Source organism: Microcaecilia unicolor, chromosome 2, assembly GCF_901765095.1.
Source record: "Microcaecilia unicolor chromosome 2, aMicUni1.1, whole genome shotgun sequence".
NCBI classification, from domain to species: domain Eukaryota; kingdom Metazoa; phylum Chordata; class Amphibia; order Gymnophiona; family Siphonopidae; genus Microcaecilia; species Microcaecilia unicolor.
In genome coordinates this window covers 356,116,053-356,129,541 of record NC_044032.1, presented here as the reverse complement: position 1 = coordinate 356,129,541, position 13,489 = coordinate 356,116,053, and positions in this window count along the sequence as shown.

Genomic DNA, 13,489 nt, shown 5'->3' with positions numbered 1-13,489 from the left:
GCATGTTGCAGAAGGCAGACAAAGTTTTTGAGATGTCTCTGATCTTAACACTCATCTAGGTTTATACATCTTCAGAACATTACAAAAATAGGAACAGTTCTATATATATGCTGATGAATAAGTACAAGCGCCTTAAAGAAAACTCTGTACATTATAGAAAGCCAATGCAGTTACTTTCACGCTAGAGTAATATGTTATGATTTTGGTACTCCGGTAATTAACCAAGCCGCTGCATTCTGGATGACCTGCAAAACCTGGAGCCGGGTAGATGACATACCCAGAAAGTTTTGTTGGTGAGTTGGCAGTTGGCTGCACCTTGACCATGGCTTGATCTCTTGTCAGTGTTCGCAGTCTGTTTATAGCACTATTCCACCCTTCAGTTGTCATCAGATCTAAACAACCTCTCAGTCTTGAATCCAGCAACTTTGCTGCCAAGTGAGTCTCTGTAACTGTAAAATAGTGATCCGGGTGATCTGCAAGATGATTCTTGAAGGATGCTATTGTATGGCTGTCTGAGCTTGCAGTTGTCAGATGCCAGTTCAACTGATATTTTGTTGGCATCATCAGATGTAGTGAAGGCTTAGTATCTGTCGACAGTTCTTTTGTAGCCCTGTCAAATGGTTCCAACACCATAACAACTTCTGCCAGCAAGGAGTCATCAATTGTGCACAATTTGGTCAAGAACTGCTTGTTTGCACCTGGTTCAGTGGCAATTGCATGCAGCTGCTCCATATTCTTTGCCACAGATTTCAGTGTCTGCTGAGTTGACACACACTGCTTGAGCATTTTCTTCAGTGAACAGTTGACTTTTGTTCACATAGGGCCCCTTCTACCAAGCCACAGCAAAAGGGAGCCTGTGCTGGCATCGTTTGTTTAATGTGTGCAGAGGCCCATCTCTACCGCAGCTGGCAAAAGGGTAGTCTTTCTTTTCTGCAGAAAAAGGCAGTGAGGCAAGTAAAGCACCTTCCGCACGGCCATTTCGAGGGGGAGCTCCCTCCGCCACCCATTGAGGCGGCAGCAAGGGCTCTCATGCTAACCCGGCGGCGACCGGGCAGTGTACGGTAGCGCCCGATCACCGCCGGGTACACTCCGGCGTTTCAAAAATAATAGTGGTTCAATTGTGGAGGAGCACCACTCTTTTTTTTATGGAGACGCACCGCTCTTTTTCACCGTGAATTTTACCAGATGCAATCATTTTTGCTACATCGTGGATTGCTTTAATGTTTTTTTTTTTTTTTTCAAGATCTGCAGAAATCTGTTTTATAGTAGCATAATAACATAGTAGATGACTGCAGAAAAAGACCTGCACGGTCCATCTAGTCTGCTCAACAATTTAAACTCATATGTGCTACTTTATGTGTATACCTGACCTTGATTTGTTTCTGCCATTTTCAGGGCACAGACTGTAGAAGTCTGCCCAGAACAAGGCCCACCTCCCAACCACCAGCCCCGCCTCCCCCCACCGGCTCTGCCACCCAGTCTCGGCTAAGCTTCTGAGGATCCATTCCTTCCGAACAGGATTCCTTTATGTTTGTCCCACACATTTTTGAATTCCGTTACCGTTTTCATCTCCACCACCTCCTGCAGGAGGGCATTCCAAGTATCCACACTCTCTCCGTGAAAAAATACTTCCTGACATTTTTCTTGAGTCTGACCCCCTTCAATCTCATTTTATGTCCTCTCGTTTTACCGCCTTCCCATCTCCGGAAAAAGTTTGTTTGCGGATTTATACCTTTCAAATATTTGAACGTCTGTATCATATCACCCCTGTATGTATGCTGTACAGTTCCACTGTAGACAAAGGACTGCAAGACTCCTGAGGCAGGTACTCCAAGCCGAAACACAAAACAGCAGTACTCAACAGATTCAGTGCTGGCAGTGAGAAGGTGAATCTGCTTCACTGGTGAGGAAGTGCTGCAGTGTAAGACTACCAGATTTGGCTTATTTTCATTATTTTAATCAGGGAAGCTAAGTTTCACTGCTGTTTTTGGTTCTTAATAGTCCTGTTTTTTTTTTTTTTTTTTACTGGTTTACAGATATTTGGAGACATAACTATTAGGGGAAATCTGGGTATGTTCCCATATTGGTATGTGCTTCTTAACACATCTCTTAGTCTACAATTTTGAGTGTTTTTATTCAGTTTGTACATGTTTGTTGCATTTATGTTTGATATTGATTTTATTATTCTATTATTTTTATATTTAAATTTGTTTTATTGAACATGTAATAAAGAACATACAAAAGCGTATTTGGTGGTTGTTCATCATTTTACAGTGTAATTCTGCCCCCCCCCTTCCCACCAACCCTCCCTTCCCAAGTTTACATTTACGCTAATGCATATTTATTGATAATCTGTGAACACGGATCACAAAAAACAAGCACTTGAACATCAATACAGCTGCTGTGAATAGGTTTGAGAAGGTTTGGTCTCTAGTGACCTTCCCTCATCTAGCTCAAGTGCTCCACTTTCCAAGCCCACTAGACCTCCTTCGACACTCAATCAAAAAACAGACAAAAAGAAAACACATACACTTGCTCCACGTCATGATCTAGAGTGTATTTAAAACCCCACTTTGGGTCCTGTGGGAAAGCGACTGAAGGTAAACCCCCCAAACCAGCAAAAAGGCTTTCCTCCCTTTAGGTGATCTCTGGGCCTGCTTACTTTCAAAAATCATTAAAGTGTGAAATTTTATTATGCCAGACCCAGAAAGGAGGATCTTAACTTACCCATACCCCGCAAATTGTCTTTTTATCCACAATACTAGCCTTCCTAATTAGCTGTCGCCCTCCCCTCCCCCACATTGCAAAAACTCCAAGATGATCTAATAATACTCCAGACGGGAAGAAAGGTATAGGCATCCCCAAAATGCTCGCTAGAAATGTTATCACCTTTTTCCAAATTTTTTTCACAACCAGGCACGCCCAGATAGCGTGAAAAATATCTTCCTCTATGTGGCAGCGTCCACAAAGTGGAGAATCCATTTTACCTATTTTAAACAACTGTTTCTTTGTCATATAAACCAAATAAACTGCACTACAAAGAAAATGTTCTTTCCATTGTGGAAACTTAAACGGATTAAACTTTTCTTCCCGAGAGAAGTATTTCGTAATCTAATACAATCAATGGTATTGTGCCACTTAGATTACTGCAACAGAATATATGCAGGATGTAAAGAACAACTTACAAAGAAACTACAGACCGCCCAAAACATAGCAGTCAGATTAATCTATGGAAAATCCAAATTCGATAGTGCTAAACCCCTTCAAGAGAAACTGCATTGGCTTCCAATTAAGGAACGTATCACCTTCAAAATCTGCACCCTAGTCCACAAAATTCTTTACGGAGAAGCCCCTGGATACATGACAAACCTAATCAATCTACCTTCCAGGAATACATCCAGATCATCCCGTTCATACTTAAACCTCCATTACCCTAACTGCAACGGTCTCAAATATAAATCCACTTATTCATCCACCTTCTCCTTTATAAGTACACAACTATGGAATGTGCTGCCAAAAACTGTGAAAACAATCCACAATCATCTTAATTTCAGGAAATCACTCAAGACCAGCTTATTCGGAAAGACCTACCCCAAGGATCCAACATAAGTCCCTATATTCTGCAGCACAACAAATTAATGGACCGTATTGACCACTTTCACCTTTTGCCCTTATACTCTGTTTTTTTGATCCCCCTGTCCTCTACACTATGTTATTTGTATAGTTACCGGATTGGCGTCTGCCTTTACGGTTTTATGTTAGCCACATCGAGCCTGCAAATTGGTGGGAAAATGTGGGGTACAAATGTGTTAAATAAATAAAATATAAGCCCGATTCAGTATCCTGAATTGACATTCCCTTAGCTCTTCATTTGTCGTGAGACTAGGTATTCTCCCCACTAATACTTTAAATCAAGGCAGGCCACAGATCTGCACAGATCCACACTCCATCTCTTTCCCACCTCCACATAATCTTTCTCTGGGCAGGTCTGTGTTAAGGCCTTGTGCAGCATTGAAACCGTGACCTGATCTTCCCCGGCCTTAGCATAAAAATCTTGAACTTTTTCAGCATGTCCCTTCCCCAGGATGACCTGGTCCAAAGAAGCCACATAATGAGTTAATATGCAAACAAATGTCCCACAGACAGCTGCTCCTCCCCAGGTATCTGGGCCACTGTCTTTAGTCCCCCTGTATGTCCCATTATATGGGTCAAATATTTAATACCCTTAGTTTCCGAGGACTGGAACACTTTATTTGTCATGCCTGGTTCAAACTCAGCATTCCCTCGAATCGGTAACATGTCTGATATCTCTGCCAGTATTTTCCAATGTCCTATACACTCCCTCAATGGGCGCAATAGCACACAATATCTTATGTTGCTGGGGATGGAGGCTATGGATGCATGTAACAAATACCGTAGATGCCAAGGTTTAAAATATTGTTGCTCTAAAGACAACAAGGTAAAGTTTTCTGTCTCGAATAACCAGTCCCCCATTTGTCTATGCAGGCATGCCCTATTGTAGTTTTTAATATCTGGAACTCCTATGCCTCCTTCCTTCCAAGCTCCTAACAACCTTCGAAAAGGGACCTTTGCCTTTGTCCCAGCCCAGAAAAACTTGTTTAATAATCGATGTAAACTACGAATATCTTTATTTAACAATCTTAAGGGCAACATTTGCAAGACATACAGCCAGCCAGGAAATTCTATCATTTTAAATAATTGAATCCGTCCATGTAGGCTAAGAGGCAGATGGTGCCACCCCCCGCAATGTATCTGATGTATGTTGAAGTAAATCCACATTAGTTTGATATAGTTTAGAGGTGTGCATAGTAAGATGTATTCCCAGGTATATGAAAGAATGTTCTGCCCACTGAATAGGAAAGGTCCCCTGCCACCCAGCTATAACACTAGGCTGCGATGCTAGTGCTAAGGACTTACTAAGGTTTAATTTAAAGCCTGAATAATCACCATATTCTGCAATAGTCTCGAGTCAAAGCTGTCAGTGATTTTTGGGGATCAGTAACATGGACCAATAAGTTGTCCTCAAAAGCTGAAATTTTAAAAACAGAATTACCTATAGGAACTCCCCTAATCTCCAGGTGCCACTTAATGTCCCCAATTAAGGCATCCAGTGTTAATATGAAAAGGAGGGGTAATAGAGGACATCCCTGCCTTGTACCCCTGTATAATCAAAAAGGTTTTGAGGAGATGCCGTTCACCATAATTGTGGCCTGGGGGTTTGTATATAATAATTTAACCGCCTCTGCAAAAAAACCCTGAATTCCACACGAGTCCAAGACTGAAAATAAAAAATCCCAGGATGCCCTATCGAAGGCCTTCTCTGCATCAAAACTAATGAGCAGAGAAGGCCATCTATTCGCTTGAACCACCTCCAAAGACACCAATATAGCTCTAATATTTTGTACAGCTGTGTGGCCCCGCACAAAACCCACCTGGGACACATCAACCAAATTAGAGAGTATGCAGGCCAACCTATTCGCCAACACTTTTGCAAACAGCTTTGCCTCAAAGTTTAACAAATAAATAGGGTGATATGAGGATGGATCCAATGAACTCTTCCCAGGTTTCAATAGCACTATCATCTGGGCCATCTGAAGGGAACTGGGGAGTTGCCTGGTCTCCATCACTTCCCCAACATAAGTTCTAGCGTGGGCCTCACCTCCACCACCATAAGCTTGTAAAACTCTGCCTGAAATCCATCAGGCCCCGGGGCCTTCCCCAGTTTGCATGACTGCAGAGCTACCAGAATTTCATTCAGACTAATAGGGTGTTATGATCGTGGTCAGAACCCCTCTCAAACTTACCTTTTGCCTGGGGGTCAGCTTTTTAGCTGGTTTCTGTTCTGTTTTTCTGACCTGTTTGAGCTAGCTCTCTCTCTCTCTGTGCCGGCTGCTGCCAGCATGGGGCTAATTGTCTCACTTCACTGCAGCTGTGGATGTAGTCTGAGTTGCTCTAACTCTCTTTGGGTGTACTGGCTTCAAGTGCTTCACGGTGTTGCATTGGTGTGGGTTGGGCCTCTATGGGTTTCAGTGTTCTCTCTGGGTCAGTGTGCTGTTGCCTGGGTCTAGGGAGTGTGACATCATCAGGGAGGGCCTTGATAAGGAAGTGGTGTTCTTTCCTTCAGGGCCTTCGCAACGTTTGCTTCTGGCTACTTGCTTTAGGTCCAGGTTAGTTTAGTGCAGTGTGCACTTGTGACTTGTGTGTTTGACTTCCCTGGTTTTCCCTTTTGTTACGGTGAGTAGCACTGCTATTGGTGCAGTGCTGGAGTTTGGTGCTGGGAGCACCCTTGTTAGTAAGTGCTTAGGAAGCACCTTTTGTTGTTTGGGTATTTGGCTTTCCTGCCTGTTTCCTTGTGTCTTCCCCGCTTTTCCTCGTGACCTGTGTTTAGCTGCTGTAGCTTGGTGCTTAGGTAGCACCGGGGTGAGGACCCACGTTTAGCTGCTGCAGCTTGGTGCTTAGGAAGCACCAGTGTTAGGTCTGGCATTTGTCTTCCCTTCCTTTTCCCTTGTGGCTTCCCTGCACTTCTGTTAGTGTAGGGCATAGGGGCACCCCTGTTAGTTTCTGTTAGGAGCACTGCTGTTAGTGGAGGGCTTAGGAGCTTTTCTGTTGGTGCTGGGCTTAGGAACACTTTTGGTCACTTTAGGAATTAGGTGCACTTCAGTTACAGCTTGTTCTAGTCCTGGTCCCTGTGTCGTCCAGTAAGTCTTGCCGGCTACTTGAACCCATGAGCTCAACTCCTGGGGGGGCTTAGTAGCTAAGTGCAGGTGAAGCTGTGTGGACCAGTCCGGTGTGCTCCAGTCCAGTGTTCCAGTCCTGTGTCCTCCAGTCCGGGGGATTCCAGTCCAGTATTCCCGTCCAGTGTTCCGGTCCGGGGTTCCAGTCCTGTGTCCTCCAGTCCGGGGAATTCCAGTCCAGTGTTCCAGTCCGTGTGTTCCGGCTCGCTGGGCGGTGCCTGCAGTCCCTGCCGGTGTCGGTGTGCTTGCCCAGCGTTGGTTGGTGGGTTTTGCCTGCTGCTCTCGCTCCTCGTCAGCAGCCCAAGGGCTCACGTTTGCTCCAGAGCCCGGCCCCGCGGGCTCTGAACCTGACATAGGGCCATTGACAGTCTCCTTTTGTGAAGGACTAATCTTCGGTAAATCTAGGTTATTTAAATACATTGATTCAGGCAATGGTGTGGCCCCTGATTCTCCGTATTGCCTAAACACTGTGTTAATATCTTTATGTGAATGGACCAAATGGCCAGAGGAATCCTTAAGTTGAATTATCTTCCTAGGACCTGATTTGACCCGTAGCAAATGGGACAGTAGCTTGCCACTCTTGTTTCCATAAAGGAATAATTGATATTTATAATGATTAATAGACTTAACTGCACCCTGACGAAGAAGTTTATTTAACTCCGTCTGTGTGACCAACAATGCTTCCTTATGTTGAACACTGTGTGACTTCCCAAATAGCCTTTTATCTCATCTAATAGTTCGTTCTAATTGCAAAATTTGGAGATCTCTCATCTTTTGTTTATGATTAACGTTCGATATGGTCTCTCTCCTTAGAACAGCCTTGGCCGCTTCCACTACTACTACTACTACTTAACATTTCTAAAGCGCTACTAGGGTTACGCAGTGCTGTACAATTTAACATACAATTTAACTTCCCAGTATAATATTGGTTTATTCACGTAGGCTTGATTAAAGGTTTATTACTCATTTATATGTAAGAAATGGAAGGAGTGATAATATTGATCTGTATACAGTTCTAATGGAAACCTCCAACTCCCCCCCTCCCCGCCCTTCAATCTGCATCTGGAGCCACACCATTGCATGATCAGACACCTCATAAGGGCCTATCTCAGCCTTGGTTTTATTTATTTATTTATTTATTTATTTATTTATTTATAGCGTTTATATCCCACATATTCCCACCCAAGGTGTAGCAAATCAAGGGTTCGGATATTGCTTTAAAGATTGTTTATTCACACATCAATAGACACACACATATTACATAACACTCTTATGCAGTTCACACATCAATAGGCACCCACATATTACATAACACTCTTATGCAGTATACATACATCACCACAGGATTGTAGCCTTCATCTGAGCTGCAACATCAATCGAGGAAGCACCGATGACCGCCCAGAGATCTGCGGGAAAATTCCAGCACTAGCGAGGCATCCCTCAACCAGCTACAGAGCTTCTGTTTCAGCCAGGGCTTCCCCTCTTTTTATAACAGCTCACAAACAAGTGTGCCTAGAACAGAACAATGAGTGGCCAATCTGCATTCCTCTCTCCCAGGCACCCTCTGATGAAAACACCAGCCTTTGGACTTGTTTTTCAGCACAGCCCTGTAGTGAGTTACCCACCGCAATGGAGCGTTGTGGTAGCAACCTGTCAAACAAATATTCTGGTAGCAACAGGTCAAAACAAACATTCTGCATGTCAGAAAACAAATATTCTGGGTCAGCATAAGTATCATATCATAAGTATTATACTCCAACACACAAGGGCAGGCCCAATGCAGCTTGCAGGAATTACAGAAAGCATACAGTGGGGGAAATAAGTATTTGATCCCTTGCTGATTTTGTAAGTTTGCCCACTGACAAAGACATGAGCAGCCCATAATTGAAGGGTAGGTTATTGGTAACAGTGAGAGATAGCACATCACAAATTAAATCCGGAAAATCACATTGTGGAAAGTATATGAATTTATTTGCATTCTGCAGAGGGAAATAAGTATTTGATCCCCCACCAACCAGTAAGAGATCTGGCCCCTACAGACCAGGTAGATGCTCCAAATCAACTCGTTACCTGCATGACAGACAGCTGTCGGCAATGGTCACCTGTATGAAAGACACCTGTCCACAGACTCAGTGAATCAGTCAGACTCTAACCTCTACAAAATGGCCAAGAGCAAGGAGCTGTCTAAGGATGTCAGGGACAAGATCATACACCTGCACAAGGCTGGAATGGGCTACAAAACCATCAGTAAGACGCTGGGCGAGAAGGAGACAACTGTTGGTGCCATAGTAAGAAAATGGAAGAAGTACAAAATGACTGTCAATCGACAAAGATCTGGGGCTCCACGCAAAATCTCACCTCGTGGGGTATCCTTGATCATGAGGAAGGTTAGAAATCAGCCTACAACTACAAGGGGGGAACTTGTCAATGATCTCAAGGCAGCTGGGACCACTGTCACCACGAAAACCATTGGTAACACATTACGACATAACGGATTGCAATCCTGCAGTGCCCGCAAGGTCCCCCTGCTCCGGAAGGCACATGTGACGGCCCGTCTGAAGTTTGCCAGTGAACACCTGGATGATGCCGAGAGTGATTGGGAGAAGGTGCTGTGGTCAGATGAGACAAAAATTGAGCTCTTTGGCATGAACTCAACTCGCCGTGTTTGGAGGAAGAGAAATGCTGCCTATGACCCAAAGAACACCGTCCCCACTGTCAAGCATGGAGGTGGAAATGTTATGTTTTGGGGGTGTTTCTCTGCTAAGGGCACAGGACTACTTCACCGCATCAATGGGAGAATGGATGGGGCCATGTACCGTACAATTCTGAGTGACAACCTCCTTCCCTCCGCCAGGGCCTTAAAAATGGGTCGTGGCTGGGTCTTCCAGCACGACAATGACCCAAAACATACAGCCAAGGCAACAAAGGAGTGGCTCAGGAAGAAGCACATTAGGGTCATGGAGTGGCCTAGCCAGTCACCAGACCTTAATCCCATTGAAAACTTATGGAGGGAGCTGAAGCTGCGAGTTGCCAAGCGACAGCCCAGAACTCTTAATGATTTAGAGATGATCTGCAAAGAGGAGTGGACCAAAATTCCTCCTGACATGTGTGCAAACCTCATCATCAACTACAGAAGACGTCTGACCGCTGTGCTTGCCAACAAGGGTTTTGCCACCAAGTATTAGGTCTTGTTTGCCAGAGGGATTAAATACTTATTTCCCTCTGCAGAATGCAAATAAATTCATATACTTTCCACAATGTGATTTTCCGGATTTAATTTGTGATGTGCTATCTCTCACTGTTACCAATAACCTACCCTTCAATTATGGGCTGCTCATGTCTTTGTCAGTGGGCAAACTTACAAAATCAGCAAGGGATCAAATACTTATTTCCCCCACTGTACATCAAGTGTACAACAAACAGTCAATGGCATTGTAGTGAAAGAGGCTAGTAAGTAATAGCAGAGGTGGGGAAATGTGGAAAGAGAAGTGGAGTTCAATAGACAGTGGTGCGGGGCGGGTCAAGAGCGTAAGCTTTCCCAGATAAGAAGGTCTTAAGGTATTTTTTTAAAGGTTGGATGATCAGGGGTGATTTTCACAAATTTAGGTAGACCATTCCACAGTTGTGTGCTAATGTAGGAAAAGGTGGAAGCGTAGGTGGTTTTATACTTGAGGCCTCTGTAGATTGGGTAATGCAGATTTAGGTACCAGCAAGCTAATCTGTGAGAGTTACGCGGTGGTAAGCTGACAAGGGTGTCCTACATGCTGGGGCCTCTCCATAGAGAATTTTGTGCACCAGTGCGCAAATTTTAAATGACAGGGAGCCAATGCAGTTTCTCACGCAGCGGTCTTGAGCTTTCAAACCTCGATTTACTGTAAATAAGCCTAGCAGCTGTGTTCTGGGCAGGTTGTAATTTTTTCAGAAGCATGTCCTTGCACCCTGCATATATCCCATAACAGTAATCAAGGCAACTAAGGACGAAAGACTGAATTAAACTTCGAAATACTTCCCTAGGGAAATATGGCTTTGTGTTTTAGCTTCCAAAGAGAGGAGAACATTTGTCTGGTGATAGAGAGATCGTTTGCTGCTCCAGAGTTAAGTGCCTGTCTACAATTACACCTAATATTTTTAGTGGCTCAGAGATCAGTAAGGCGAGCTCAGGCGTGATTAATGTGGAGGTTGTAAACTTGTTATAGGGTGTGGAGAGGATGAGGCAATGAGTTTTCTCAGCATTGAATTTGAATTTAAAAGTGTTGGCTCAATCCAGCATTGTACGCAACCCAAGCTGTATTTTAGAAAACAATGCCTTAGATGTCAACAGATAGTCAATTCTAGACTGTGTGGAATGTGCACGGGATAGATGGGTGTAATCTCTATCTCCTGGATGTAGAACCCGCCAGACATCCAAGATATCTAGGACTTCACACAAGATGGGTAGCACAATAGATATATCCATATGTGCCGATGGAGGTGGATTAGATCTATCCATCTGCGGATCAAACACTGTATTAAGGACCCCCCCCCCCCCCCCCCCCCCCAATATCAAGTTATCTCATTGTAAAGAAGACAGGAATCCTATTAGTTGCCTAAAATCTCCATGTGCATACACATTTGGGGCATAAAAATTGCAAAAAAGGAATTGTTGCCAACTAAAGTTAGCAATGCCACAACATACTGGCCTCCCTTTCTCTGTATGATCCGATTTATCTGTATATCCAAGCCCCTACGAAACAAAATGAGTACACCTGCCTTCCTGTACTCAGCTGGAGATTCCACTAACTCCCCTACCCACCATCTCTGAAATTTTTTATGTTCTACAGAGGACAAGTGAGTTTCCTGGAGCATCGCCACATCGGCTCGCTGTCTGTTCAATGCCTGGAAATTTTTTTGTCTCTTAATCGGTGGGCACCCTGCCCACATTTCAAGATATGACTTTCAGGGACGTCATTCAAAACTCCTTAACTGCCCAACTAAGACAAAGCCACATATGCATAAAATAAAGGGGAAGCTGTCCCAGCTGCCAGCCCCCCCCCCCACCATCACCACAGAGTACTTCTCTACCCGACGTGAAGACTGAAAAACCAAATCAATACACTCTAAGTAATAAAAAAAAACAAATTATAACATAAACAAGCTAATAATAATAACATACTCATCAGCCTCCTACCATCCGTCATCCAAACAAATCCCCCCAACCCTCCTCCCTAACCCCCCCCCCCAAACTCCCCAGCAGAACTCTTGTTTCTAACTTACACCGGTCTACCCAGGCCCCAGTCACCGTGAAGAGTGCTCCCCCCCGTACTTCTCCCAAAATACATGACAGACCTTATAGACTTACCAATAAGAAACAAAGTCAGATCGTCAAGATCTTACCTAAATTTACACTACCCAAATTGCAAAGGACTAAAATACAAAACAACTTACGCAGCCGGCTTCTCCTACATAAGCGCACAATGGGCTCCCAAAAGCTGTGAAAGCAATCCACAACCACTTGAACTTCAGGAAATCACTAAAAACCAACCTCTTCAAAAAGACCTACCCCAACGACCCCACATAACCACCTACCAACACAGCATGACTATGATCGAACAGGACATCATGCAATCTTCATCCATTCCGACCCTCCACTTATACCTCATACGATCACTATACAACTTTGAGGGGCATAATCAAACGGCGCCGGCCAAATCGATGGCCATCTTCGGGGCTGGCTCTGCGACGGGGTGGAGCCAAGCGTATTTTCGAAATATACGCTTGGCGCCGGCCAAATCACTTGCTGGGTCTAGAACAGGATCGCCGGGTTTATATGAGATGCCCGGCTTCATTTTTCAGCCATAATGGAAACCGGGCCCGGCCATCTCAAATCCGGCGAAATGCAAGGCATTTGGGCGTGGGAGGAGCCAGCATTTGTAGTACACTGGCCCCCCTCACATGCCAGGACACCAACCGGGCACCCTAGCGGGGGCTCTTAAAAAAATAAAAATAAAAAATAGCTTCCAGGTGCATAGCACCCTTACCTTGGGTGCTGAGCTCCCCAAAACCCACTCGTTACAACTCTACACCATTACCATAGCCCTAAGGGGTGAAGGGGGGCACCTACATGTGGGTACAGTGGGTTTTGGGTTTTTTTTGGAGGGCTCAACATTAACCACCACACGTGGAACAGTAGGGGAGGGGATGGGCCTGGGTCCACTTGCCTGAAGTGCACTGCACCCACTAAAAACTGCTCCAGGAACCTGCATACTGCTGTCAAGGAGCTGGGTATGACATTTCAGGCTGGCATACAGGCTGGCCAAAAAGGTTTTAGGTTTTTTTTTTTTGGGTGGGAAGGGGGTTGGTGACCACTGGGGGAGTAAGGGGAGGTGATCCTCGCGTCCCTCTGGTGGTCATCTGGTCAGTTGGGGCACATTTTTCAGACTTGGTCTTAAAAATAAATGGACCAAGTCCGGCTGGCGAAATGCTCTTTTGAGCCGGCCATTTTTTTTCATTATAAGGTGAAGCCGGCCATCCCATACCCACACCCCCGTCCTGTCCCGCCTTCGCTACCCTACCAGCACACCCCCTTGAAGGTTGGCTGGCGCCGCGATGAAAAAGCAGTTGGGGCCGGCCAAAATCGGCTTTCGATAATACCGATTTGGCCGGGATCAGGAGATTGCCGGCGATCTCCCGATTTGTGTCGGAAGATTGCTGGCGATCCCTTTCGAAAATAAGCCTGTTTGTATTTGTTATCCACC